We start from the raw sequence: 27986 nt of genomic DNA, 5'->3' as shown, positions 1-27986 counted from the left end.
TTGTGTCATGTGAATTTTGATTGCATTGTGAAGATCAGCTCTACTAAGGCAGTTAGAGATATACCTAAGATTGTAAAACCCTATAATCTGGTATGTAAGGAATATCAAATGGGAAAGAAAATCAGGATTTCTTTTAAGAGTATAGAAGACAAATCTAATGATGTTATTGATCTTATTCATACTAATTTGTGTGGTACTGCTAGAATCAAAAAATTCAGGGTGATAGATATTTCATGTTAATCATTGATGATTATTCTAGAATGATGTGGGTTACTTTTCTAAGGGAGAAGTTTGAAGCATTTGCAAAGTTTAAAATCTTTAAATCTAAAGTTGAGATAGAGACAAGATTGAATATTAAATGCTTAAGGTTAGATTAGGGTGGAGAATTCACATCCGATGAATTTAACAATTATTGTGAGAAGAATGGGATAAGGAGATAGTTGTCTGCACCTCAGACACCTCAGCAGAATGGAGTTGTGGAAAGAAAGAACATAACTATCTTGGATGCAATTAGAACCATGATGATGGAAGCTAATTTTCCTCATATCTACCGGAGAGAAGCTATAAGCATGACGGTATACATATTCAACATAGTTCATAGAAAAGGAGATACTGGTAAGACAAGTTATGAGGTATGGTTTGGTCATACACCGACAGTTAAGTATTTCAAAATCTTTGGTAGTAAATGCTATATCAAAAGAGATGATTCCATTGGAAATTTTAATCCTAGATGTGATGAAGGAATATTTCTTAGTTATTCTAATCAAAGAAAAACATATAGATGTTATAACAAAATATTGCAAAGAATTATGGAGAGCGCAAATGTCAAAGTGGATGAGAAGAACAAAAGTCAAATTAGAACTTATGAGAGAAAACCGACAGTGAAAATGATCATAACTGAACCGGTAGCACCTATACCGGAACACTATAATGGGAATTATATTTATAGAAAAATCTACCTTAGACTATGTCTTAAAAATAAATGGTGTAGGTGTTATTCCTTGGATGGAGTAATATTTTTTAAAAAAGTTTTTTTCTATGGTTTATTTATCAAAAGGCTAAAATACAAAGAGAAAGCCAAAAGAATCGATGCGACTTTGAATATTTGTGAAGAGTTTCAACTACATACTAGTAAAAGTATCATTTTACTAAGTTGAACCAGTTACTTCGGCAGTATCAGAAAATTCAACAGTAACTGTAGATCAGGAAAGAGGAAAAAAAAATTAGAAGACTCCTAGGTATGTAAGGTTGAATCATTCTAAAGATTAGATCATTGGAGACAAAAGAAAAGGAGTGATGACAAGAAGAAGGTTGGTATATGTTTTATTTCTCAAGTTGAACCGGCATCAGTAATTGAAGCTTGTAAAGATGAATATTGGATAAAAGTTATGGAAGAAGAATTAGATCAGATAAAAAAGAATAACACATGGACTTTAGTTCCTCGACCTATAAATAAGAATGTTATTGGAACTAAATGGGTTTCCAGGAATAAATTGAATGAGGATGGACAAGTTGTGAGGAATAAAGCTAGATTTGTTTGTAAAGGATATTCTCAGAAGGAAAGAATTGAGTATGATGAAACCTTTGCACCGGTAGCTAGGATTGAAGCTATGAGATTATTTATTGCTTATGGTGCTCATAAGAATTACAAGGTTTATCAGATCATGTTAAGTGTGAATTTCTAAATGAAGATCTTGAAGAGGAAGTTTATATTGAGCAACCTGATGGATTTTCACTTTCAGATGACAAAAACATCGTTTACAGGTTAAGGAAAGCTTTATATGAATTGAAACAAGCCCCTAGAGCTTGGTATGCAAGACTTGATAAATATCTTTGAATCTTGATTTCACTAAAGGTAATGTTGACATTAATTTATATTATAAGATCACACATGGTGACATATTGATTATTAAGGTCTTTGTTGATGATATCATTTTAGGAGGTGAAGATAAGATGTGTATGGAATTCTCTAACAATATGAAGAATGAATTTGAGATGTCTATGACTGGGGAGATGAGATTTTTCTTAGGTTTGCAGATTACTCAAACTGGTAAAGGTATTTTCATATGTCAAACTAAGTATGCTAGAGAGTTTTTGAAGAAATTTGGTATGGAAAATTGTAAACCGGTTAGTACTCATATGGTTACAAGTGGAAAATTGACAAATAAAGATGCATCTACATTAGTAAATCCTACTAGGTACAAATCTATGATTGGTGGTTTGTTATATTTGACTCAGACTAGACTGGATATAATGAATGTAGTTTGTATTGTATCAAGATATCAGATTGATCCTAGAGAAAATAATGAGAGTGACGTGAAAAGGATTTTCAGGTATTTGCAGGGAACAACTGAATATGGTTTGTGGTATCCTAAAAATAATGACTTTACATTATGTGCATATATAGATGTAGATTGGGCTGGAGATGTTGATGACCAGAAGACAACATCTAGTGGAGCTTTCTTTCCTAGAAAGAAACTTGTTTCATGGATCAACAAGAAGTAGTCATGCACTTCTTTATCTACTATTGAAGATGACTATGTTGTTACTACTACTTACTGTAGACAAGTTCTATGGATGAAGAAAATGTTGAAGGATATAAAGGTGGATTGTAATGAACCGGTAGTTATTTACTGTGATAACTCTGTTGCTATTGATATATCAAAGAATCCAGTATTTCATTCTAAGACAAAGCACATATCTATCTACTGGCATTATGTGAACCAGTATGAGGACATAATGGCATTGTATGTTGTCATTGATGTCAATATGTTGCAGAGGTGTGAACCGACATATGCGAGAACCGGTATAACACTGTGAACTGGCATTTGTGCCAAAGTGAAGCGGTGTGCTTGTTCAAAGGTGAATTGGCATATGGTTATGGGAACCAGCACATGGAAGCGTTGAATGACTACCGGTTCATAGTCTCAACTTTAGGGTTTCCAGTTGAAGTGCTTCAAGCCTGTGTGGCTCAACTAGTGACTTTGTGCGATGAGTTAGCATGATAACAAAGAACAAGATTGTGTTGCCACGTAAGCCTTGTGTACATGAAGGATCGTGCATGAAGAATATCTTGCCTATCTACCTCGAGAATATGAGAAGACTATAAAATGGTGATAACGTGTGATGGGTTATCAGCCGCCATGAAAACGGTGGAAAACAAACGATGGAGATTAATGCAGCATGCTCAATAGTCAAGATTGAACCGTTTGAATTCCTTAACCTATTAGGTTTAGGGTTTAGGGTTTATAATACTAACCTAAATATTTTCTATAAGGTTGATGTTGTGACTCTTTCTAGGGTTGTTGGCAAAAGTTGTGTGTGAGTATCCAAGAGAAGGGTTACGTGATTCTTTCTAGACCAAAAGGAGAGGAGTGATACTTGTAGAGTGTAAGTGCAGAAGGAAAAGAGGAGCTTAAGTGGATTTGCATTGGCATTGAGTGCTGTTACTAGATCATTGTAATACCTGTTGATCTATAACCACCTCAATAGTTGGAAAATCCCTTAACAGGGTAGCTTTAACCAGCTTGCTGAAAATCCTTTAACAAGGTAACTCTAAGCTACTAAGTTCGAAGTCCTTTAGCTATTGAGTTCTTGAAATCCTCTAACAAGGTAACCTTTAACAGGGTTTAACCCTTAATCAGGTATTGTAGCTATCCCTTAACCGGGTGATCTCTAACAGGATCGGTTCCTAGAAGAACCTATTGTAATGTCTCTAACCAAACAAGCCTCCTAACAGAGCAAACTTCCAAAGAGTTCAAAAATAGCTTGTAGGTATTCATCCCCACCGTGGTTTTTTCCAATTGGGTTTCCATGTGAAAAATATGTGTGTCATGTGTGATGCTTTTATTTTGTGATGCTTTGCTATTGTTTGTCAAGCATATGATGGTTCTATGTTTTATGCCTATCAATAAAACATGTTGAACTAGCTGTTATTATGATCTGATGATAGATCACCTGCTTATGCATAAGGATGAAATGGTAGTGTAGTATCAATTTGGGTGAAAGGCTAAGTGAGTAACTGGTTAATGCTTGTCTCAGACATTCTTAGCTTTACCGATTGCACTCTATTTCAAACTGATATCTCTATCTGCCAGTCTTTTGAAGTGTTTGTTGTCAAACCGGTTTAAGAGTGATTTTTGGCCTATACTGATTCACCCCCCCCCCCCCCCTCTCAGTACCAGTTTGGTACTATCTTCTCATCACTGAATTATCACTATCAAGTATAAATTTTTGAAGGAGAAGGTAGAAGCAAATAAAGTGAGACGGGTATATGTGAATACTAAAGAGAAGATTGTAGACATTTTCATTAAATCTTTGCCTCAAGAATTATTTGAGTACTTTGGAGATAGGTTGGGAGTTTCTACCCCTCTGATAGAGACCTCAATGATGCAAATTGGCATTAGTCTGGTATGCATTATCAGAGTTATTACTCATTCTGGATTGATGTGGTGGTGCTACTACTCAGGGGGAGTAGTCAGCTGTAAGTTTCAGAGGCTTTATGATTTTTTTTGATATTTTATACCAGATCTTTGGCCTTGATTTCAAAGGGGGAGAGATATATGTGAAAAATAGAGCTTAACAGAATATCAATCAAAAGGGAGCTTGGTTCAAAACTTCATTGCTATATCATTTTGTGGGAGATTGTTGGTTGTCTTCCATTGGGGGAGACCTGTTTGGCATTTCATGGCACTTGGATTTTTTTCACATCTAGTGTTTCCATAAATGACAAAGGGGGAGATTATTGGCAATTTGGAATTGATTATGTGTTGCATTGATGTTTTTTCATTGATGGCAACACCAGTTGTTTTGGTTGTTTACCGGTTTCGGATTGGTTTCGTTAGAGTGGTTGATTATGATATTGATCTGATAGGATCTAGTATGCTTTGGTTTATGGAATTAGTTTGGATCTATCATTCATGCTATTCAGATGTGTATCACGATCAGTTAGTTCAAAAATTGATGACTCAGGAACTATCATTTGTTCTAGTAAGCCTTTTTGTCACCAATGAGGATTTTACCGACAAAGCTTTGTTGAAGATGTTTTGATGCACGTGATAAGTGGTGTGGCTTCTAGATGGCTTCCAGGATGGTGTTGTCTATCTTGTTCATGTTCCAGTTCATCGGTGGTGTTGGATTTGGTTTATGACAACCTATTTTGGGTCCGATGTTATCTAGGTTATGGACCGATTTTTATAACGTGTTGGGGGATGTTCTTGATGCATTACCGATGGGATTTAATGATTGGTTTATATTTTTTTCAGCCTAAGAAGGCTTGGTTAATCATTGGATTATGAGTTAATGTTATGAATTTATTGTATTATCTAGTAGGTGGTCGACCTAATTGTTTAGGTCCCAAGTTGGTATAAATATGATGTAAGATCTCTTCGTAGATCATGGGTTGATAGGTCAAGGTTATGGGATGATGTGTGTGTGAATAATGTTTTAATTATATGCAGAAGGTTTGGTTGATCATATGTGATCAAATTGATGCTATGATGAAAGAACAAGGATCCAGTCAACTACTGAGAGGGGGGGGGGTGAATTAGTAGATATAAAAACTAATAAACTTCATCAATCTCAAAATTAATCTCTCAAAGAAAACTTAGAACTATCAATGCAATATCAGTGTCAAGATAAAACTGTCAAGTTAAACCAGTTGAATGTTACAATAGATTAACAATAAACAACTTGAAACTCACAAACATCCAAATACTTTTACTAACATAGGTAGAACTTCATTTCATTTTGCTTCAAGTTATCATGACTTATCAAAGTGGATTAAGTAGTTAAGAAAATCAACCATAAAAAACGTAACCACAAAAACATTCACCACTTGACACAATATTTTTTAAGTGGAAACCCAAATGGGAAAAACCATGATGAGATGAGACTCACAAGATAACTATCTAAACTCTTTTGAAGTTTGCTTTGTTAGGAGCCAAGCCTGTTAAAGCTTTACAAAAAGTCTTGTTAAGAACAAATCTTGTTAGGGACCACTTGGTTAAGGGATTGACTATAATGCCTTGTTAGAAGCAATACCCTGGGAGGAGTAGCCTTGATAGAGGATTTGAAATCCAAGCTAATTGATCACCTGGTTAGAGGATTTGAATAGCACCAATATTGTTAGAGCTTACCCGATTAGGGGATTTCAATCTACTGTAATTGTTAGAAAACAACAAGGGTTTGTTGATCTGTTTGAATAGAACTTCACTTGCTTGTTCAGATCCTTTTCATCCTCCTATATACCTTTACTCAAACTGCAGATACACCATCTAATTCGGCAACCACACACTCAACTAAAACTTTTCCAACTCTAAAACTAAACAACTCATCGACCTTATAAACAAATCAACTAGGTCGGTAACACAACAAAAGCCAAATCACATAGAGATTACAAACAAGTCGGTTCAAGTATGACCATTGGATTACATAACAATATCTACACATCATTCAAGAAAGCCTCGACCGCTCCTTGATCATTGCTTCATCAAGCTTAGTAACTCATCATGCGCTTTGCATTACATGCAATATACTTGATAATTCCCAAGACAAAAACCGTTACCTCAACATGCCATCAATACTTTGAAACTCTCTTCATACAATATGCATACATGCCATAATCATTACCTCTCACCATCAAATCATAAACCAATATAACCAATTTACCAAAATTAATTGGTTAAGGTTTATCAAATTACCAAGTAGGGTTTACTGGTTCAACTCTCCAATACTTAGTAATACCGGTTCACTCCACAAACTTACCTACCGGTTACAATTCCCTTTCACTAGCTCTTCTCACCGTTTACAAAATAACATTACAACAATATCATTGCTGGTTGATTGACATCAATGACAACATAACATTACATTAATGCAATCTTCATGCAAATTCCAACAATCTCCCCCTTTGGAATTGATGGCAATACAAATATCATTACCATTGATATGATTATGAATAGGAATCTTGGTTTACATTTTACCATGTACTCTCCTTGTCTTCATCTTGTCACTGGTTCTTTTCCCATAATCACATAGTTCTTCTGCCCCTTTGACAATAATGCCAAATTGAAAGTAAAACATGCAATGTAAAACTTAACTATTCAACATCAACAACCTGCAACTTGATGCTCTCCCTGTGAAATAACTCCACTTCTTCATCAATCCCGCTGTAAGATTTTGCAAGTAGCTCTGGGATTGATGTACTCTACATCATCTCAATTCACCTCATGAAGGGGTACAAGCCCTAGCTGACTTCTAAGATACTCAAAAGTAGTCTTAGGCAGAGGTTTAGTAAAGAACACTGTAAGTTTCTCCTTGGTAGAAACATGCTCCAAGATCACATCTTTACTCTACACTTTTTCCCTCAAGAAATGATACTTCAATTCAATATGCTTGGTTCATGCATGCAAGATATGGTTTTTTGAATTATTTATAGAACTGGTATTGTCACATAAGATCTTTATAGGTTTTGTAAACTTCATCTTGAAACCTTCTAAAATGTGCCTCATCCAAATAGCCTGGTTACAATTCATATAAGTTGCAACATACACAGCTTCAGCAATAGACTATGAAATACAACTCTGCTTCTTGCTACTCCATGAAACAAGTCTTCCTCCAAGAAAGAATGCTCCACCAGTTGTGTTTTTCCTATCATCAACATTACTTGCCCAGTCTGCATCTTTGTACACCTTCAAGTCAAAGTTTCCTTCATATGGATACCATAATCCATAGTTAACAGTACCTTTCAAATATCTAAATATCCTCTTGGTTTCTATCAAATGTGTTTCCTTTGGATTCTTCTAAAATCTAGCAACTAGACAAACTATAGGAGCTATATCTGGTTTGTTGTGAACAACATAGTGTAATTTTCCAATCATTGACATGCACTCCTTCTCATTAATAGATGTGACCTCATCTTCCTTGACAACTTAGAACCTCTAACCATTGGTGTCCCAATTGGCTTACAATCACTCATACCAAATTTTTTTAATACCTCCTTCACATACTTAGACTGTGTAATGAAAATACCACTCTTCATTTGCTGTATTTGCAAACCGATGAAATTTTTTATCTCTCCAACTAGAGACATTTCAAACTCACTTTTCATTTCATTTGCAAAGTCATTACTCATGTCATTATTCCCTCCAAATATGATATCATCTACAAACACTTCACTAACTAGTATTTTATCTCCTTCAGATTTGAGATATATGTTGATATCTTCACTAGTTCTCTGAAAACTATCTTCATCAGGTGTGAATATAGCCTTTCATACCATGCTCTTGGTACTTTCTTTAATCCATATAATGCCTTATGCAGCTTACATACCATGTCTTTCTCATCATTCAGAGCATAACCATCTGGCTGCTCAATGTATACTTCTTCTTCTAGTATTCCATTCAAAAATGTTGAATTTGCATCCATCTAATGTACTTTGAATCCCTTGTGTTCTGCAAATGCAAGTAAAGTTCCAACACCTTCCAGTCTAGCCACTGGTGCAAAAGTCTCACCATAATCTTCTCCTTGTTCTTGTGCATAACCTTTGCAAACCAATATAGCTTTGTTGCAAACTACAACACCATCTTCATTCAGCTTGTTCCTGAAAACCCACTTAGTACCTATCACATTTTTATTAACCGATCGGGGTACTAGGTGTAATACCCTAAAAATGGTCATCTAAACCATGAGCCCCTAATCTCGACAACATCACCAAGGTCCTAACCAAAGGCAATTTAAATAAATCTTGAGCACACAATTAATTCTTAAATCATCAAATGTCACATGGAAAATTAATTAGCCAATATTAATTAAATAATTCCAAGTAAATCATTTTAAACAATTATCTTATTTATTTTAATTAAATATATTTTGCATATTTAATTAAATAAATCAATTTGCCATTAAATCATCAAAAAGAGGAATTAATTTGAAAAATAAATAAAAATTGTCATTAATCTTAAAAAAAGGAAACAAATCAAGAAAGAGGAATTGGAAATTATGAGCACAAATCTTCAAAAAAGGAAACAAATAAAAAAAGGAATTAATTGACCAAAAAAGAATTAAAAATTTGAGAAAAGAAATCAATCAGAGATAATCTTGAAAAACAAATTAAAAATTGATAAATAATCTCAAAGAAAGCAACTAAAATAATTAAATATTAAAATTGAATGAAATAGAGAATAAATCAGTTTTTTTCTGATTTTATCTTAATTTTAGTTCAATTTCCTTTAAAATTGAGAAAAGCTTCCAATCACATCAATTCACCTGGATTGTGCTTCCTCTTGGAAAATCTTGACCACTCATCATCATTTGATATCAGCCTTTGGTTTCTTTCTGAATTTTTTATAAATCCAGGCTCTCATCTCTCATTCAAAAATCCTGGAGAATATATTGTTATTATGTTGTTTTTGCTCTAGGTTCATTGAGAATTTGAATTGAGATATTGCATATTAGTTATTTCATATTGCTTAAATCATTTAGCTTAAATATTCATATATTGCTTAAATCATGTTAGATTAACCTTGCATATCTATCTTAAATCTTGCATCCATTTAGCTCATATTCATGTTCATATAGATTTAAAAATCTTTCGCTTAGGTGTTGTCTAGTCACTGGATAGCTTAGCAATTTGAGAGAAATCTTAACTCGCATATACTAGAAGGCAATGGGTCACTTTGTAATGGTTTATTACTCATTGATTATTGATTTACTAACCATGCATCTAATGACTTAGTTGAAGTGTTGTGTATTAAAAATACAGATACAGGTCCACTTTTCACACACACATTTTTGGTGCCCACTATGGGGATCGAACTTACAACTACAATATTTCTAATGTTTATTGAACAAATTTAATGTTTGTTTTTTATAACTAATAAACATGTGTTAAATTTGCAAATAAAAATATTTCTTTTTGCTTGTTCTTCTGTGAAAGTAAAAATGGTCTCGTTTTGGAAGGCATAAAGTTTTATTGAACTATTGGATCTCAACCAATTTTGGATATGTTGTTTAGAACCAAGTTTTATATAGTTTCACCAAAGATATTTTCCTAATAATTTCTTGTGTGAAAGTTAGGAATGATAGAGTGTAGTACTATCATTTTACTTATTCTTCTGTGACAGTAAAAAATGGTCTCTGTTTGGAAGGCATAACATTTTATTGAACCGTTGGATCTAAACAAAATTTTAATATGTTCTGTAAAACCACGTTTTCCACATTTCTACAGAAGAGATTTTCCTAATTAGCTCTGGTTGAAAAGGTATAAATGACAGAGTGAAGTACTATCAAAACTATCATAACTAGGATAGTCATAAAAAATGGAAATTCTTGTTAGATTAGTTTAATTTATAGCTTGCATGCTAGAATTTTCTTTTGATGATTTTTTTTTATGTTATTTTGGCAACTAATCTTGGGTGTTTAATGTTTGCAGGTCTGCTTGACAAAGAATTCAATCATTAAACATACGCTTGACAAAGATTATAACTCGAACTACTAATATCTTTGTTTTGTAGGTTGCCTTCGGAGATACAAACAAACATTCTATCTACTTAATCTTTTTAGGAACACTTCAATATATATAAGGGAAATAACTTTGTTTTACATGTTTTTTATGAGAAATCTAGAGTAGGAGAGTATTCTCTTGTCCATTTGGACAATCAGAAATCCAGATCTTGAGGTTTTTTCTATTAGAGTTTGAGATCTATTGATACCTTTAGAGGGTCTACCTCCCCAGAAGCCCCTAAGGCTCAGTGAGAGGAAATGACCCAAGTGAGTCCAGCCAAAGCTAGGAATCCAACTCACTATAATAAAATGGTCCTAGGGTGAAAGTTCCAAGAGACAGAATAATTTGTGGCACTGCTTCATTTATGAGGAGTGTATCATGTTGAGCATCTTGTAGGGCCTCACGGTCTAAATCACGCTTGTGTGACTACATGGTTTCAACATCCTACTAGTTTTGTATCTAAATCACACTTGTGTGATAGTCAAGTGGTCCTTCTGAATGGAACCCTTACTAAAAACTATAAGATAGAGGCTACCCGATTCACCTCCAAAAGGGGGATAATCTTTGTGCAAGAGAGATAGTAACTCTCCCAAGACACTTGCCATATCATGCCCACATTAGCGTTTGGAGTCAGCTAATACAGTGTTGAGAATCCATTGCGTGAGACTCAGAGGCTGCATTCTGATTAGCTATTGGGTATGTACCTAAACCAACAAGCAAAGATTTTCTTCTCTAAGCCAACTTCTGTAGGGTTAGCATGTTGTGATTGAATTATTATAAATCTTGCATGTTTTATGTGTTTTCACCCCTGAAACTAAAACTGAAATACTGTAACTGGAGAAAACAAATCAACAACTTAGTGATAAACTCTGTTGTATGAATTCCTGTTCTTTTCAGTCAAAACAGTCAAATCTATCCAGATCAGTCTACATCGAGCATAAAATTGGACATCATAATTTTGAGCATAAACAATCTTGATAGTGTACCCCTGTCGTTATGTTGCATGATTTTGTCAATCATCTCTAAGCTAGTTCAAACAACATCTTATCAAGCCTAAGTTAACTTAGATAACGTCTTACACAAGATAGACCATTCCTGAAACTAGACTAGATCTTTGTTACTTCACTCAATCACTACGTTAAATGAACAACTAGCTTCAATTTGATCTTGACTTCTGCAACACATATAGCTATTGGTCCCATCAATTGTAAATGCCTGTTCAAACTAGAAGCTCTTCTAAAAATTCTAACAAAAGTAAGAAGCCCATGGCTCCCTTAGCTCCAATTCCCATGGCTACCTTGGCTCAAATGAGTCAAGATATCAAGAAGGAAATATATGACTTGAAAATCCAACAAAATAAATCAATGACTCCATTTCAAAAAAAAATGCATGATATCAAGAGTGAGAAACTTCAAGGAATGCTAAAAGAATTATATGATTTGATAATAAAAAGCCAACAAATAATTGACAATCAAAAGCCAAATCTCACACAAGCTCACAAGAAACCTTCACCAAGACATAAAGACATTTCCTCCAAATATTCTCTAGATAGACAGTTTACACCTTTGGGGCAATCTATTGAGTCGACTTTGAAAGAGCTTCTTGAGCATAATCTTATCATATTTCCTAAAAAGACCACATGGGGATGTGAAATTTTGAGTAAGTATTGTGCATATCATAGACAAAATGAACATAAGACTTCAAATTGCATGGAATTAAAACATTAGATTCAAGATCTCATTGATAATAGGGTCATTGAAATTGAAGATCCTACTGACTCACCTAAAGAAAAAGAAGGAGCTATTTCCAAGCATGATCAAAATCATGAACCTATTTCTAGCAAGGTTCCATATGTGGCCTCCATCCCTTCCATGATGCCTTCATCTCCTTCAAACAATGAAACTTCTCATGTTTACCTTCAAGGGCTATCTCCTATGGAAATCCAAGTTAATGCTACAAGTTCCTCTAAAGATTTAAAAATCCCAAATCCTATGACATCATGCACTCAAATTCCAAACGTACCACTCCAGAGAGTCCCACTCAAAATGCTTCCCCATCATACCAAAATATGGATACCTTCCAAGAATCCCCTACACCTATGCAAAATCCTATCCCTTCCTTAGAAGTGGTTCCATGCCAGGAGGATAATTTGAAGAATGAAGAAACAAGTCCTATCATAAATCAAGATCAAGATAAACCAAAACTCCTCAATCCCATCTAATTATTGAAAAAGATCCTATCTCCCTAGAATCCCATGAGGATCCCATTATACCTTTCCATTTCTTCCAAGATGATCCTCTTCCATCTCAAGAGAAAATCATCCTTCCTAAGCAAGATCGTGATGCGTCTTCCACCTTTTCAAATGATCCTATTTAAAATGAAGAGTTAAACACCCTTCCTACTCTATCCAGTGGTCCTCTTCCATGTCAATATTAAGATATCCCTTCATCTTCATGTCATAATCCTCCATGTTCACTACATAGATCTGTCATGCCTACAAATCCCTCTCATGATCCTATCATTCCCTACATTCCACTTCCACCTCATAATGGATTGGCGCCTTCTTTTCAAAGCAAAGTCTATCCTACAAGTCAAAATATTTATAAAGGCAAAAAAGAACCCCTCTATATTAAAGAAAGTGTTAAAGGTCATGGCCTCAGGGACATTTCTCAAGATGTTGGTATCTCTCATAAATCCTACATTTCTCCAGTTAAATCCAAATACATGCCTTCCCCTTCACCACTTCCATCCATTCTAGGTCCCTATATCCCTCCATCCCTTATGCATGATCAACAAAGGCACACATCTTTGAGTACCTTCCATCAATCTAAAAGACCTCCATATCATTCCTATCTATCCATGCATCTCCCTCCAAGCAATTTGGATGCCAAGCATTAAAGTCATAAGTCAAGTAATCCACATGTATTGAAGGATCAACATGTCCCATCTAATCGACATGTCAAAACAAAGAAAAATTTGATCCAAAAAGAAAAATACAAATGCCACGAAGGCCCACAAAGAAAGAAGAAAAGTCAAAATTTATATGGGTTCTTAAGGCACTTGTACAAGCAATGCGCTCTAAGGAACTACAAAAGCATCAAAAATCAAAATCCATGTGGATCCCTAAGTAGCTACTTGAAGCACAAAAGTCTAAAGAAAAATCAAAATTGGCATCCAAAATTGTTGTTACTCCATCCAAACCTTCCAAGTCTATTCCTCCATCACCTCCTTCATCTATTTTGGGTTCTTATGCCCCAAAATCTATAACCTTTCCTCCATCCAAACCTCAAAATCTGAGATTCACTTCTCTTCCATATGTCCACAATCCCTCAAGATGTGTGCCAATATTGATCTTTCCAACATTTCCATCTAGCCATATACAATGCTTCCAACATCCCATCCATTATCCAACACCTCTTTTTCACCCTTCCATCCCTCTTATCCAATCCTTTGCATAAATCCTTGCCCTAGTTTCATTTCATTACCCTGCCAACATCTTTGAGCATACCTTCATTTCATTATTGCAACTCATATTCTAAGGGTACCCTCCAAAGAAGTGAGACATTGGGGTCCTTCTTCCATCCCCTATCATGCCTCCATTATCTTCCAAAAGAAAAAAAAAATGATGAAAAAGTGAAAAAAAAATAAATCAAAAAAAAAAAGTAAAGAGAAATAAATTCATCCTTGTGTGAAAACCACTTCTTGTGGCACCTTGGGCAAGTAACATGATGAAAACCTAGCAAACAGGCATCATGCGTAATCCATTATCCTTTTTCACTTTACACTGGGGGAAAGTTCCATCCATGTACATCCATCTATTATCCTTCTTCCTCCATTATCCTTCACCCTCCATTATCCCTCAATCAATCTATCACATTCATATCCCTTTTCCACCTTTGATCTTAACAAGGTTAAGGATCTTTGCAAGATTCATGTGTCCTATCTATTACACTTGATCCAGACCCTTTATCTCCTATCCATTTCTTGCTTACATCATTCATTACTACCTTTGATCTTGATTATCCTATTTATCCCCTATCCAGACCTATTCCTTGATCTTGATCAACACCATGGACAAAATGCAAAAACATGCTTTCCACAAACCTCTTGACATGGCCACTTCTTTAGACCATATGGTTTCATTATGCTATATCCTTGCTTTACATCGCTAAAATCCTTACTTTACATCACTAAAATCCTTGCTTTACATTGTTACATCTGGACCCTGTTCTTAGATTAATATTGTGAGATAGTTCGTGAAAGCGCCTGCCATCATTTGCTTATCCATTCATGTATTCAAAACCCATTTTGCCTTGCTAGACACTGGGGGCAAACAATCAAAAAAATCCTAAGAATCATAAAATGTCTTGAAAAAATTCTAAAAATCATAAAAAATCCTGAAAGAAAATTCTAAAAGTCATTAAAAAGTCCTGAAAGAAGATCCTAAAAAAATCATAAAAAGTCCTTAACAAAATCCTAACAAATTCAAAAAATATCCCAAACAAACTCCTAAAAATCATAAAATGTCTTGAACAAACTCCTAAAAATCATAAAAAGTCTTGAACAAAATCCTAAAAATCCTGAAAAAGTCTTGAAGAAATCCCAAAAATAAAAAAAAGTCTTGAAGAAATTCCAAAAAAAAAGGAATACGAGAAAAAAATCTTTTCCAAGTAGGTGAAAACCTAGTAAATAGGTGCCTCTTGTACTCAAGCACTCCATCTATCAATGCAATGTTGGCATTTCTGGTTTTCATTCCCTCTTTCCTGCATTTTTGCTTTCACTTGTACATATCCTTTAGTCACTTTCGTGACATCCTAGTTCTTTTTGAACCGTCATGGCTTGAAACCAATAACTATCCTAGTCTTAGGGTAATCGACTGATCAATTTACATGCCCTAAGCAGTATCAATAGAGTCATCTTTTTGTGAGTGTTACTCGGTCATTGTAATGCCCTACCAGGAACCCTAAAGGAAAACAACACAACTAGGCAACTAAAGGGTGAAATATTTTTTTTTGTTAAAGACTAAGTGCACTAACTAAAACCATTGCACGTTTAATAACACAACAGAAGTCTAACATATGTTTTCCTAAGGGTTATCAATGAAGATTAATTCATAGATTATATTAACACCACCGTTAATCCATTTAATTAGATAAATTGAATGCTTAAGTTTAAAACTACACATACATCCAAATTTCATAATAAAGAAATAAAAGTATTCCAATGTATCCAATTTCCATAAACCATTTAAACATAAGATCAAAGCAATAACATTCATTTCACTGACATAATATTACAATATCCATAAATACATGGCTTCCAATAATGCCACTGATTACAAAGTTACAATATCAAGGTTACATAAAAGTTTGATACAATGACCACAAGGTCTCAACTGAACAATGATCTTGAACAAGAGCTGGTACATAAACCACGAACCAAGAAACACCAATAAATCCTTCATTCACCTAAAAATAAAATCCAGAACATCTGATGGGAAGTGGCACTACCACCCGACCATGTGATCCCAAAATGGAACCACCCCACCATGCTAGGAGATAGTAGAAAACCCTCAAGCAAGCGAAGTAATACAAGTACGAAAGGACTACAAGACTTCGCAAACATCCATGTCACTCAACTCAAAAAACACTAGTGACTCTAAGGAGAGAGTGTCATCACATGTCTTACGGTGGATACCATGGTACAACCTCCATAGGTCCCAGCCCCCATCCTGGCTTTCTCCTGGTAACCTCTCCCAAGCCTCCGGTTCCAACTAAGTCTCATGTGGACCCTACCAATCCTTTCGTGAAGACAAGGTGGTAAGTTTTCCATTCCAGGCCTTCTCATAACATTATGAGCCCTATACAAGCACTCACCTATGCACGAGGTACATTATCTTAATTAATATTTATCTCACTCCCCCCCATATATTATTAGGTTATCACTTTTTAACTGACTTTCAACGAGTTATCCTGTCAACCACTTCAAGCACAACCCCTACTTGAAAGCCACTCTTTCTCATAGGACACAAATAGGAAATGTCTCTTTACGCGAACTCTATGGCGAAACAAACAATCATAACTAATCCTAACAAAGCACAGGTGAAGGATAAACAATCACTAACCCAAGATTGACCATTTGGACAAAAACACACAATGGCTCATATCAAAAAGGTTATACAACAACACCTGGTCAAGGAGATATAGCAACATAAGACACAATGACAACAACACAACCAATTTTGCAATGAAATTAAACTTGACCGAGAATACCATTTACACAAGATCCTATTACAAGCAATCTTTTCTCAACATAGTCAAAGCATGAATTATTTGCAAATAAAGATTTCCCAGAAAATAAGAAATACAACTATATTTAAATAGATCATTTTTGTCATTTGTCCAATAAAGTTAAATAAATTCAGATATGAATTGACCTCCTAATGTGTTTACTAACATAAATATGGAATCTTAAATTATAAGCTTTCCTGAAATAGCTAAATTTGAATTATTTACTTATATAAAGTAAAATCTTCAAATATCAATTTCCACTTTTATATTTTACCAAAACATAAAGAAATTACTTTAATTAAAAATAAGTTAAAGTAAAAACAACTATATATATATATATATATATATAAAATTAAACAAATATATATCATTTTATTTTATTTTATTTCTTTAAAAAAAATTTTAAAAAAATATTAAAAAAATAAAATTAAAATTTTAATTAACCAACAAACCTAACACTACCCTAAGGTAGCATTGCTACCATATGGCAGTCAACGCTACCCTTGGGTAGCGCTGCTGCCCTAAGGCAGCAACCGCTACCTTTGGGTAGCGTTGTTGTCCTATGGCAGCAACCGCTACCGTAGGTAGTGCCGCGTGGGTAGAGGCAATGCCTCCCCACAAAATTTAATAAATTAAATTTTTTTTAATTTTTTTTTTAATATTATTTTTTTTTAATTTAATTTTTTTTTTATATATTTTTAAAATAAAATTTTAACAGTAATTTCAATAAAAACAATATTTTTCCAATAATTCCATTTTCATAGAATTTAATCCTCCTTCATCATCATCATCATCATATATATATATATATATATATATATATATATATATATATATATATATATATATATATATATATATATATATATATATATATATATATATAAGATTTAATTAACCCAAATAAATTTAATGTATAATTAAATTTATTTTCTTAAGGTAATAAAACCATTTCACAGAGATTCCATTAATAAACAAAACTGCCATAGCCAAAACAAAATCAAATGAGAGAAGATAATTTCTCAGGTAAATACCCTTTCTCACAAATCTTCCAATTCTCCATGCATCATAAAATCTTGATGAATTTTCTATAATAATTTTCCTAATTTTTTTCAAAACTACATTCTTCCTGTAAACTAGAAATACACGTCAGGCATGGATTTTAAAACAAAACTCAAATTCACCAGAAGAGGATTTGTATTTGATAGTAACTTTACACACACACTTCAATCAGAGAAAAATAGAAATATTTACTAAAAACCCACAACTAAGAATTCATCCAACCTGGTATAGCTTTCAATAAGCTTCCAATAAATTTCTTCACCTAAATTCCTGACCTGTTCCTATTTGTCTAAAATAAAGACCTATTCCTCTATTTAAACTAAAATTCTAGGATCAATAGCTTTTTCTCAAAAAACATAAATTTAGAATAATAGTAATTTTATTTTCTTTTCTAAATTTATCACAAAACATAAGCTAACATGCAATAATTAAAAATCATTATTCTTTCTTTTCTTTTCTCATGCAAATTAATTAATTTTCTAAATACAGAATTAAAATAATATTTTAATTCTAATTAACCCTTTTATTCAATTATTTAATTAAAATTTTAGGATATAATAAAAAACAATTAATCTAATTTATATTTCCATTTAAATAAAAATATATTTCTAATATCATGCAGCTTGCAACTTAATTTAATAATTTCTTTTAATTAACTAAATTTATAATCTCAATGCATAAACAATACAACTATGAGATAATTCCATAAACTTAATTAATTAATTAATTAAATCCACTAAATCACTCATATTAAACAAAACTCAAGCAATTACCCATTCAAGATCAAACGACAAAATACGAAGGCCGAACAAACTAACAAGACGACCAACTGATGACACTCATATGAGTGTAACTGAGTAAACTAGGGTCAACTATTATCTCCTCCACTTCCATCGGAAAATATAAGGCACGCTCAGACCTGTGAAGCCAGGTGGAGATGATACCCCATACCTACCTGATACTTGTACCTGCAATATCCTGCATCACCGAACCACACATGCATATACATATACAATATAGGAAACACGACATACACACCGATGAAGGAGAATCACGATGTTCCCTGTCTCACCAAAATGAGTGAAGGAAAATCATCCCCTTGCATCCAATGCACTCGCAAACACACAACATAAATTACACAATGCATAGATAAAGTAAAATTTTAGTACATAGCAATAATCCATAAAATGACATAAATCACAAATACTGAAATACTACAAATAAATTATACATCTAATCTCTAGATAAAACATAATGTCATAAAAATATGAATAACATATCATGGTAATGTATCCATTGAAAACAACCAATAATAAAATATGAGTCTAATGAGTTCAAACAAGTAGGGGTACTACATTCTCCCCCCTAAAACTAGGCTTACTCCTGGAAGCCTAAAATAAATAAGAATACAACTCTCTCATGTTTGCTGCATCCTCCCAAGTCGCAGAGGTCTCATCATTTGGCTCCCATAGGACCCTTACCTGGTCAATGGTACGACCCCTGAGGATCAAATCCCGATGTTGAAGAATGCACACAGGCTCCATGGAAAGATGCCCGTCCTCGACCTACAAAGAGTTCCAATCAAGAACATGTGTCACATCTGGATGATAAGGTCAAAGAACTGAAACATGAAAGACATCGTGGATGCGGGATAGGCTTAGTGGTAAGGCAAGACAGTAGGCAACTGATCCTATCCTTTCAAGGATCTCAAAAGGTCCAAAAAACAGAGGCGCCAACTTAGAACCCTTTACATAATGGATCAGACTCTTTTGCAGACGCACTCTCAAGAACACACGATCGCCAACAGAAAACTGACAATCTACCCTATGAGCATCTGCATACTTCTTCTGTCTATCTTGTGCTGCTACTAAATGTTCACAAATCCTATCTACCTGCTACTCCATCTCTTGAAGAATATCCAGTCCTATAAGTACCCTATCCTCTAGCCGATCCCAACTCAAAGGAGTGCAACAAGGATGACCATACAATGCCTGAAAGGGGGACATACCTATGGAGCTATGATATCCATTGTTATAAGCAAACTCTACTAGATAGATATAGTCCTCCTAGTGTGACTGTTGGTCCACCACATACATGTGAAGCATGTCCTCCAAAACCTGATTCACTCTCTCTATCTGACCATCTATCTTTGGATGATAAGCTGAACTAAAATTCAACTGAGTCCCCAAAGCATGCTGAAGTGAGGTCCACAATGCTGAAGTAAAGACAGGATCTCTATTAGATATGATCCACCTCAGAATCCCATGCAATCTTACTACTTCTTCTAAGAAGACTCATGCCACCACTACTGCTGTGTAGGAAGCTCAAATGGGAACAAAATGAGCAACCTTAGTCAATCTATCAACTATGACCATGATGGCATCATGATGACGCGAAGAGACAAGAAAACCAACAATGAAATCCATGGAAATGATATCCCATTTCCAATCTGGTACTAGATTAGGCTGTAAAAGCCCTGCTGGGTGCTGATGCTCTGCCTTCACTCACTGACACTCTAAACACTTCGACACAAAATCAACAATGTCTCATTTCATACCTGCCCAATGATAAATTTGTCTAAGATCTGTATGCATCTTCTTGACACCTGGATGTATTGAATAAGGTGCACGATGGGCCTCAGTCATGATTAAAACACGAAGGCCCTCCAAAGGAGGTACATAGATCTATCCATGGTGACAAAGAAGTCCATCTGCCTCAAGGTTATATCCAGAGAATCTACCCTCTAAAGGCTTTCCAGACTCTATTACTGCTCTAACATCCTGATACCAAGTATTCTCAGGAAGAACTCCAAGAATCCTCTCTCTCAAGTCTACTCCAAGGGACATTGTTGAAACTTCATGCCGCCTATGACTCAAAGCATTCGCCACTACGTTCTCCTTCCCCTGAATATAACAAACCTCAAAATCATATTCGCAAAAGAATTCCATCCATCTCTGCTTTCGAGCATTCAAATTTGGCTGTGTGAATATATACTGCAAACTGCAGTGATCACTATGCAGCTCAAATCGACACCCTAAAAGGAAATGTCGCCATCTAACCAAAGCATAAACTACAGCTGCCAACTCTAAATCGTGAACTAGATAGTTCAAAACATGGTTATTGAGTTTGCGAGACTCATAAGCAACCACACGTCCATCTTGATAAGTACTGCACCTATACCTTCCAAAGAGGCATCTGTACATACCATAAAATCCCCAGATGGATCAGGAACTGCCAAAATTAGAGCACTGATAAGGAGTTCCTTCAAGGTCTTAAAAGATGCTTCATATTGTTTTGACCAAACAAACTTCTTCCCTTTTCTCTGAAGAGAAGTAATCGGGTGTCCTATCCAGGAAAATCCTTCAACAAAGCGATGGTAATATCTGTCCAAACCCATAAAACTCCTAACTTCTAAAACATTGGTCAGTGCTAGCCAATCAACAATGGCTTGGATCTTTGCAGGATCCACAGATATACCTTCTCCCGAAACCACATGACAAGGATAGTTCACCTCAGTCAGGAAGAAATCACACTTTGCCAAATTGGCATAAAGTTGATTCTCCCTCAAGCACTGCAAAACCTGATGTAAGTGACCCTCATGCTCCTCCATAGATCTAGAATAAATCAGAATGTCATCCAAGAATACAATGATGAAACAAAAAAGGTAGGTGTGAAAAACCCCATTCATTAAGCTCATAAAAATTGAAGGCGCGTTCAACAACCCAAATGGCACCACTGTGAGCTCATAGTGACCATAACGAGTACAAAACACTGTCTTATGAATGTCTGGATCCTGAATGTGCAACTGATGGTATCCAGACTTCAAGTCAATCTTAGAGAACACCTTGGCTCCCTTAACCTGATAAAAAAGGTCATCTATATGAGGCAATGGATATCTATTCTAGATGGTTACCTTATTCAGCTATCGGTAATCAATGCATAACCGAAGAGAACCATCTTTCTTCTTAACAAAGATAACAGGTGCACCCCAAGGGGAAACACTAGGATGAATGAATCCCTTGGCCAATAATTCTTCTATCTGCAATCTCAATTCACTCAACTCCTGAGTAGTCATCCGATATGGACCTCTCGAAATAGGTTCTGCACCAGGAACCAAATCGACACAAAAGTCTATGTCTCGATTCAGAGGCATACTAGGAATATCCAATGGAAACATGTCAGCATACTCTCTAAGGATAGGGTGACTATCAAGAGTGATTTCTCGCCTCTCTGACTCATCCTATTCCTCAAGAGTAACTGCAAAAATCTAACATCCTCTATGCATGCACCACTTAAGTTGCATAGCGGAAATCATACGTAGGGATATTGGCCTCTGTACTCCAACAATCTCCACTTCTCTGCCAAGGTCATCTAAACACTCTACTATCTTCTTGTGACAATCTACATGAGCACTATGAGATGATAGCCAATCCATCCCCAATACAACTCCATAAGAACCCAAAGGAATAACTCGAAGGTCAACTGAAGTAACTATGGTTCCTAGTCTCAACTCACAACTAGGAACAAAGGCATCTACAAAAACATGGACACTTGTAGCCATCTCTACTTGCCACCTATCCATCTGCTTAGCAGATGTAAGTCCGCACCACTCCACAATGGATGAAGAAATAAAAGAATCTGAAGCACCAAAATCAAAAAGTACAGAGATAGGGGTTCCATGTTGTTAAGTCCCAGAGACAATTGAGAGGGGCAGGGGGGAGGGGGCATGAATCAGTTGTCTAATAAATTCAAACCAAAAACCACTTAACCAGCTTAATGCTTAATACCGGTAAACTAGTTAAGTATGCCGGTAGACAGTGTTAACAGTAAATTGCTATACCGGTAAAGATTAATGCATGAAACATAAATACAAAGTCATCCACAACACATAACACCAGTAATTGTACGTGGAAACCCTATAAGGGGAAAAACCATGGTGGGAAACCTTACCCACAGTTAGATGATACTAGTGCAGATAATAAGTGTACATAAATGGGGTCTGCACATGCAGAAAGGCCAACAGCCTAGAGCTCACTGCTCAATCACAAAATGGGAGTCACACTGACTACAGTTGGATGGTTAAATCCAATAAGAATGTACTGCACAAAATAACATCTTCATATGCTGGATTCAGTACTGGTGTAATGCTGATATGCTTTCACAAAAACCTAGCTTCACCTTCAAATGATATCTTCATGTACACCTCTACTTAATCTCGCATATACCTTCACATAATTCTTTTTTTCATTCCACACTTGATCTTACAAATAAGATCTTACATTTATACCATAACCTAGGACCATTTTTAGTAGGTCGGCTCTACAAGATATTACAATAGAAACATTTTACAATCAATATAATATCCGATGCAATAACCATTTAAACATGTCAACTTAATGCATTTACAACAATAATAAATCATCTTCATAGCGTGCCATGCTGATCTGGAAAAGATAAACCTGCCGGTGAAACCCTAGATAACCTTGGACCTATTTGCTGGTAAAAGCAAATATGCAAGTATGAATATACCAATGATTATTTCTTCAAAACAAAGTGTCCACACGATGTCTTCGACATTACCAGGTGTCTTCCATATCATTCCAAGTGTCGATGATCATTATATCCTATCGATGAACCATATACCAGTAATTGTGCAATAGTTACTTGCTTGGCAGTGAATGTTGTTGGATCTCCAGAGTACTAGTGTTTTAGTAGGTGTTGACATCAATGACAAAACCATACCAAAATACCAAGAATCTCCCCCTTTGGCATTGATGGCAACACAAGATAGAAAAACCATCAAAGTGCCAAAATAGAAATGCCAAAAACCAAAAACCAACAATCTCCTTTAAACAACAATCTCTCCCCCTGGGAACAACATGTGTTTATCTAAAGATTTTCATACCAATTTCTCAAAAGATAATGTGTTTTTCCATAGATATCTCTCCCCCTTTGACATCAAATGCCAAAGCTATAATAAGACCAAGTTCATATACAAAATACCAATCAATTCAATATACCAACTACTCCCCCTGAAAAGTAGCTTCCTCATCAAAGACCGGAGTAAAAGATTTGTCTTTCAATTCTGCCGATTGATGACAATCATCAACTATCTATGTTTCTACCGGTGGTGGTGTTACTCCAAGATGATCTCTGAGATATTCAAAAGTCTCCTTAGGCAAAGGTTTTGTGAAAATATCTACAAGCTATTCTTTAGTATTCACATAAACCAGTTTTATCTCCTTTTCTTCAACTTTTTACCTTGGAAAATTTAGTTTGATAGAAACATGTTTTGTTTTAGAATGTAATACCGGATTCTTAGATATACCAATTGTTGCAGTGTTATCACAATATATAGTGATAGGTTCCTTTCATTTTACCTTTATGTCTTTCAACATTTGTTTAAGCCATAGTACCTGTGTATAGTTAGTTGCTAATGCAACATATTCTGATTCTACTGTTGATAAAGATGTACAACTCTATTTCTTACTCAACCAAGAAACTAATCTCTTTCCAAGAAAGAATGCACCACCGGTGGTGCTTTTTCTATCATCCACATCTCCTACCCAATTTGCATTTGTGTATGCATATAGATCAAAATTTTCATCTCTAGGATACCATAATCCAAGATTTACAGTGCCTTGTAAGAACCGGAAAATCCTTTTTACTGCTGATTCATGATTTTCCCTAGGATTACTTTGAAATCTAGAAACAATACATACTGCATTCATAATATTAGGTCTGGTTTGTGTCAAATATAGTAAACCTCCTATCATAGATTTGTATCTAGTTGGATTAACAGGTGTGGATTCATCCCTTTGAGATAATTTTTCATTTGTAGTCATAGGTGTGCTTACTAGTTTAGAGTTCTCCATTCCAAATTTCTTTAGTAACTCTTTCAGGTACTTGGATTGACTCAAAAATATACCTTTATCAGTCTGTGAAATCTACAATCCTAAAAAGAATTTTATTTCTCCAATCATAGACATTTCAAATTCTTGTTGCATTTTAATAGAAAATTCCTTACATAATCCATCTTCTCCTCCAAAAATTATATCATCAATGGATACTTCTATAATCAAGATGTCATCATTAGTTATCTTGTAATATAAATTGTTGTCTGCATTTCCTTTAGTAAAACCAATCTTTAAAAGATACTTATCCAACCTTGCATACCAAGCTCTTGGGGCTTGTTTCAATCCATACAGAGCTTTTCTTAACCTGCAAACCATATCATTGTCATTTGTCAAAGAAAATCCATTAGGTTGTTCAATATAGACTTCCTCTTCAAGATCTCCATTCAAGAATGCACATTTAATATCCATTTGATAAACTTTGTATTTCTTGTGAGCTACAAAAGCCAAGAATAATCTGACTACCTCAATTCTAGCTACCGGTGCAAAGGTTTCATTGTAATCAGCTCCTTCTTTCTGAGAATATCCCTTACACACTAGTCTTGCTTTATTTCTGACAACCTTACCATCTTCATTAAGTTTTTTTCTAAATACCCATTTAGTTCCAATTACATTTTTATCTTTAGGCCGGGGAACTAATGTCCAAGTATTATTTTTCTCAATTTGTCCTAATTCTTCTTCCATAGCTTTAATGCAAAATTTATCTTCACATGCCTCATTAACAGATGATGGTTCAATTTGAGAAATAAGACATACCTCTTCATTTGCTAATCTTCCTCTTGTCTTAACTTCTTTAAATTTGTTTCCAATTATCTGATCTTCAGAATGATTCAATCTTACATACCGAGGTGTCTTAGTTTGTTGTTGTTCTTCAATTACTATGGAATCCTCTGATGGAACTAGGGTAATTGGATCTTCATTCTGTACCAGTGGATTTAGTGTAGGTTCATTTGTCACAATTTCTGTTGCCGGTTTAGAGTCTATATACCTTGAAGTTCCTCTGAATTGTTCATCAATCTTTACATTTGTACTCTCAACAATTTTCTGCAATCTCTTGTTAAAACATCTATATGCCTTTCTCTTAGATGAATAACCAAGAAATATTACTTCATCACTTCTAGGATCAAATTTGCCAATATACTCATCTCTTCTAATATAACATTTACTTCCAAAAATTCTGAAATACTTAAGAGTAGGAGTATTACCAAACCATAGTTCATGAGGGGTCTTACCGGTTTCACCTTTGATGTGAAGTTTGTTGAATGTATAGATGGTTGTGTTGATTGCTTCTCTCCAATACACATGTGGTAGATTTTCTTTTGATAACATGCTTCTTGTTGCATCCAAGATAGTTCTATTTTTCCTTTCAACAACTCCATTCTACTATGGTGTCTGAGGTGCTGATAACTATCTTCTGATTCCATTCACTTCACAGAATGTGTTAAAGTCCTTAGATGTGAATTCTCCTCCTTGATCTGATCTTAAACATTTGATTTTCTTACTGGTTTCATTTTCAACCATTACTTTGAACAGTTTAAACTTTCCAAGTGCTTCTAATTTTTCTCTGAGAAAAGTAACCCAACACATTCTAGAATAATCATCAATAATTAGCATGAAATATCTATCACCTTGTAAGCTTTTAGTTCTAGCTGGACCACATAAATCAGTGTGAATCAAATCAAGAGCATTATTGGATTTTTCTGGAATACTTTTGAAACTAGCTCTAACTTGTTTTCCAAATTGACATTCCTTACATATTGTATTCTGAGGTTTCACAATTTTAGGTAGATCTCTAACTACCTTAGAAGTACTGATCTTTACAATGCAATCAAAGTTTACATGACAGAGTCTCTTATGCCATAACCAACTTTCATCTATATGTGCAATCAAGCATGCCTTTTCATTGTTATTCAAATGAAAGATATTACCTCTAGTCTGATTACCGGTTGCAATTTCCAAACTAGTTCTATTCATGATTTTGCATTTTCCATTCTTAAATTGTAACTGAAATCCTTTCTCAACCAATTGACCAACACTTAAAAGATTATGTTTTAATCCTTCAACATGGTTGACATTGTCAGTGTTATGCTTACCATCAAGAGATATTTTACCCTTACCTTTGATTGAGTAGGCTTTGTCATCTCCAAATCTTACTAAACCTCCATTGTATTCTTGAAATTTCAAGAATTTACCTTTGTCTCTTGTCATATGATGTGAGCATCCTAAGTCAATGATCCATTCATCCTTTACTTCAACTTTAGCTACTAGGGCTTGTTCTATCAGTTGAGCAGTAGGTGTCGGTTGATCTTCTGTTATAGCAACAAAAACTCATCCATTGTCTGTTGGATCCTCATCAGAATCATCAGTCACACCTTCATCAGCAATGTAACAAGATTTGTCTTTGTTCTTCTTAAATCTGTATCTCCGATATTCAGGATTAGGCTTGTATGTTCTTCTAGCTTCTTCTCTTAGTCTAGCATGTCTATCAGGGCATCTTGAAGCCATATGACCAATCTTATTGCAGTTAAAACATTTAAAGGGTGCTTTACCTTCATACTTACTTCCAATTGGACCTTTTGGCATTTTCCTTGCAAATAGTGCTTCAAGTTCTTCAAGCTCTTCATTCTCCTTCCTAGTTTCTTCAAGTTCCCTTGCATAAAAGGCTTTCCAATCTGATTTGTCAAATGATGGAGCAGATGATGTTGATGCTTTGAAGGCCAAATCTATCTTTATAGTAGCAACAGGGCCAAATTCCTCAATTTCAAAAGCTGAAAGTTTTCCAATCAATGTATCCCTAGTTACTGATGTATTAGGCATTGTTCTCAACTCATTTATAGAAGTAACCTTCATTTTATATGTCGGTGGCAATCCTCTTAAGATTTTTCAAACAATTTCATCCTCACTCAAGGTTCCTCCATAATATTTAATACCCAAAACAATTTCATTTACTCTTTCCATAAAGGCAAAATTCCTTTCATGTTCTTCCATTTTCAGATGTTCGTACCTGACTCAGAATCTTTCAAGTTTTGCAATCTTGACTGTAGAATCTCCTTCATTCAGTGTTTCCAAATGATCCCAAATAGCTTTAGCAGTAGACCTATCTAATAATCCCATGATTTGTTGATTTGATAATGCACTTAAAAGTGCTTCTCTTGCTTTTCAATCATTCTCCTCATCTTTAGCTAAGGTAGTTGGAGCAGTCTAACCAGCTATAGC

The sequence above is a fragment of the Cryptomeria japonica genome, chromosome 8 (genome assembly GCF_030272615.1).
Source record: "Cryptomeria japonica chromosome 8, Sugi_1.0, whole genome shotgun sequence".
NCBI classification, from domain to species: Eukaryota; Viridiplantae; Streptophyta; class Pinopsida; order Cupressales; family Cupressaceae; genus Cryptomeria; species Cryptomeria japonica.
This window is presented reverse-complemented; position numbering follows the sequence as displayed.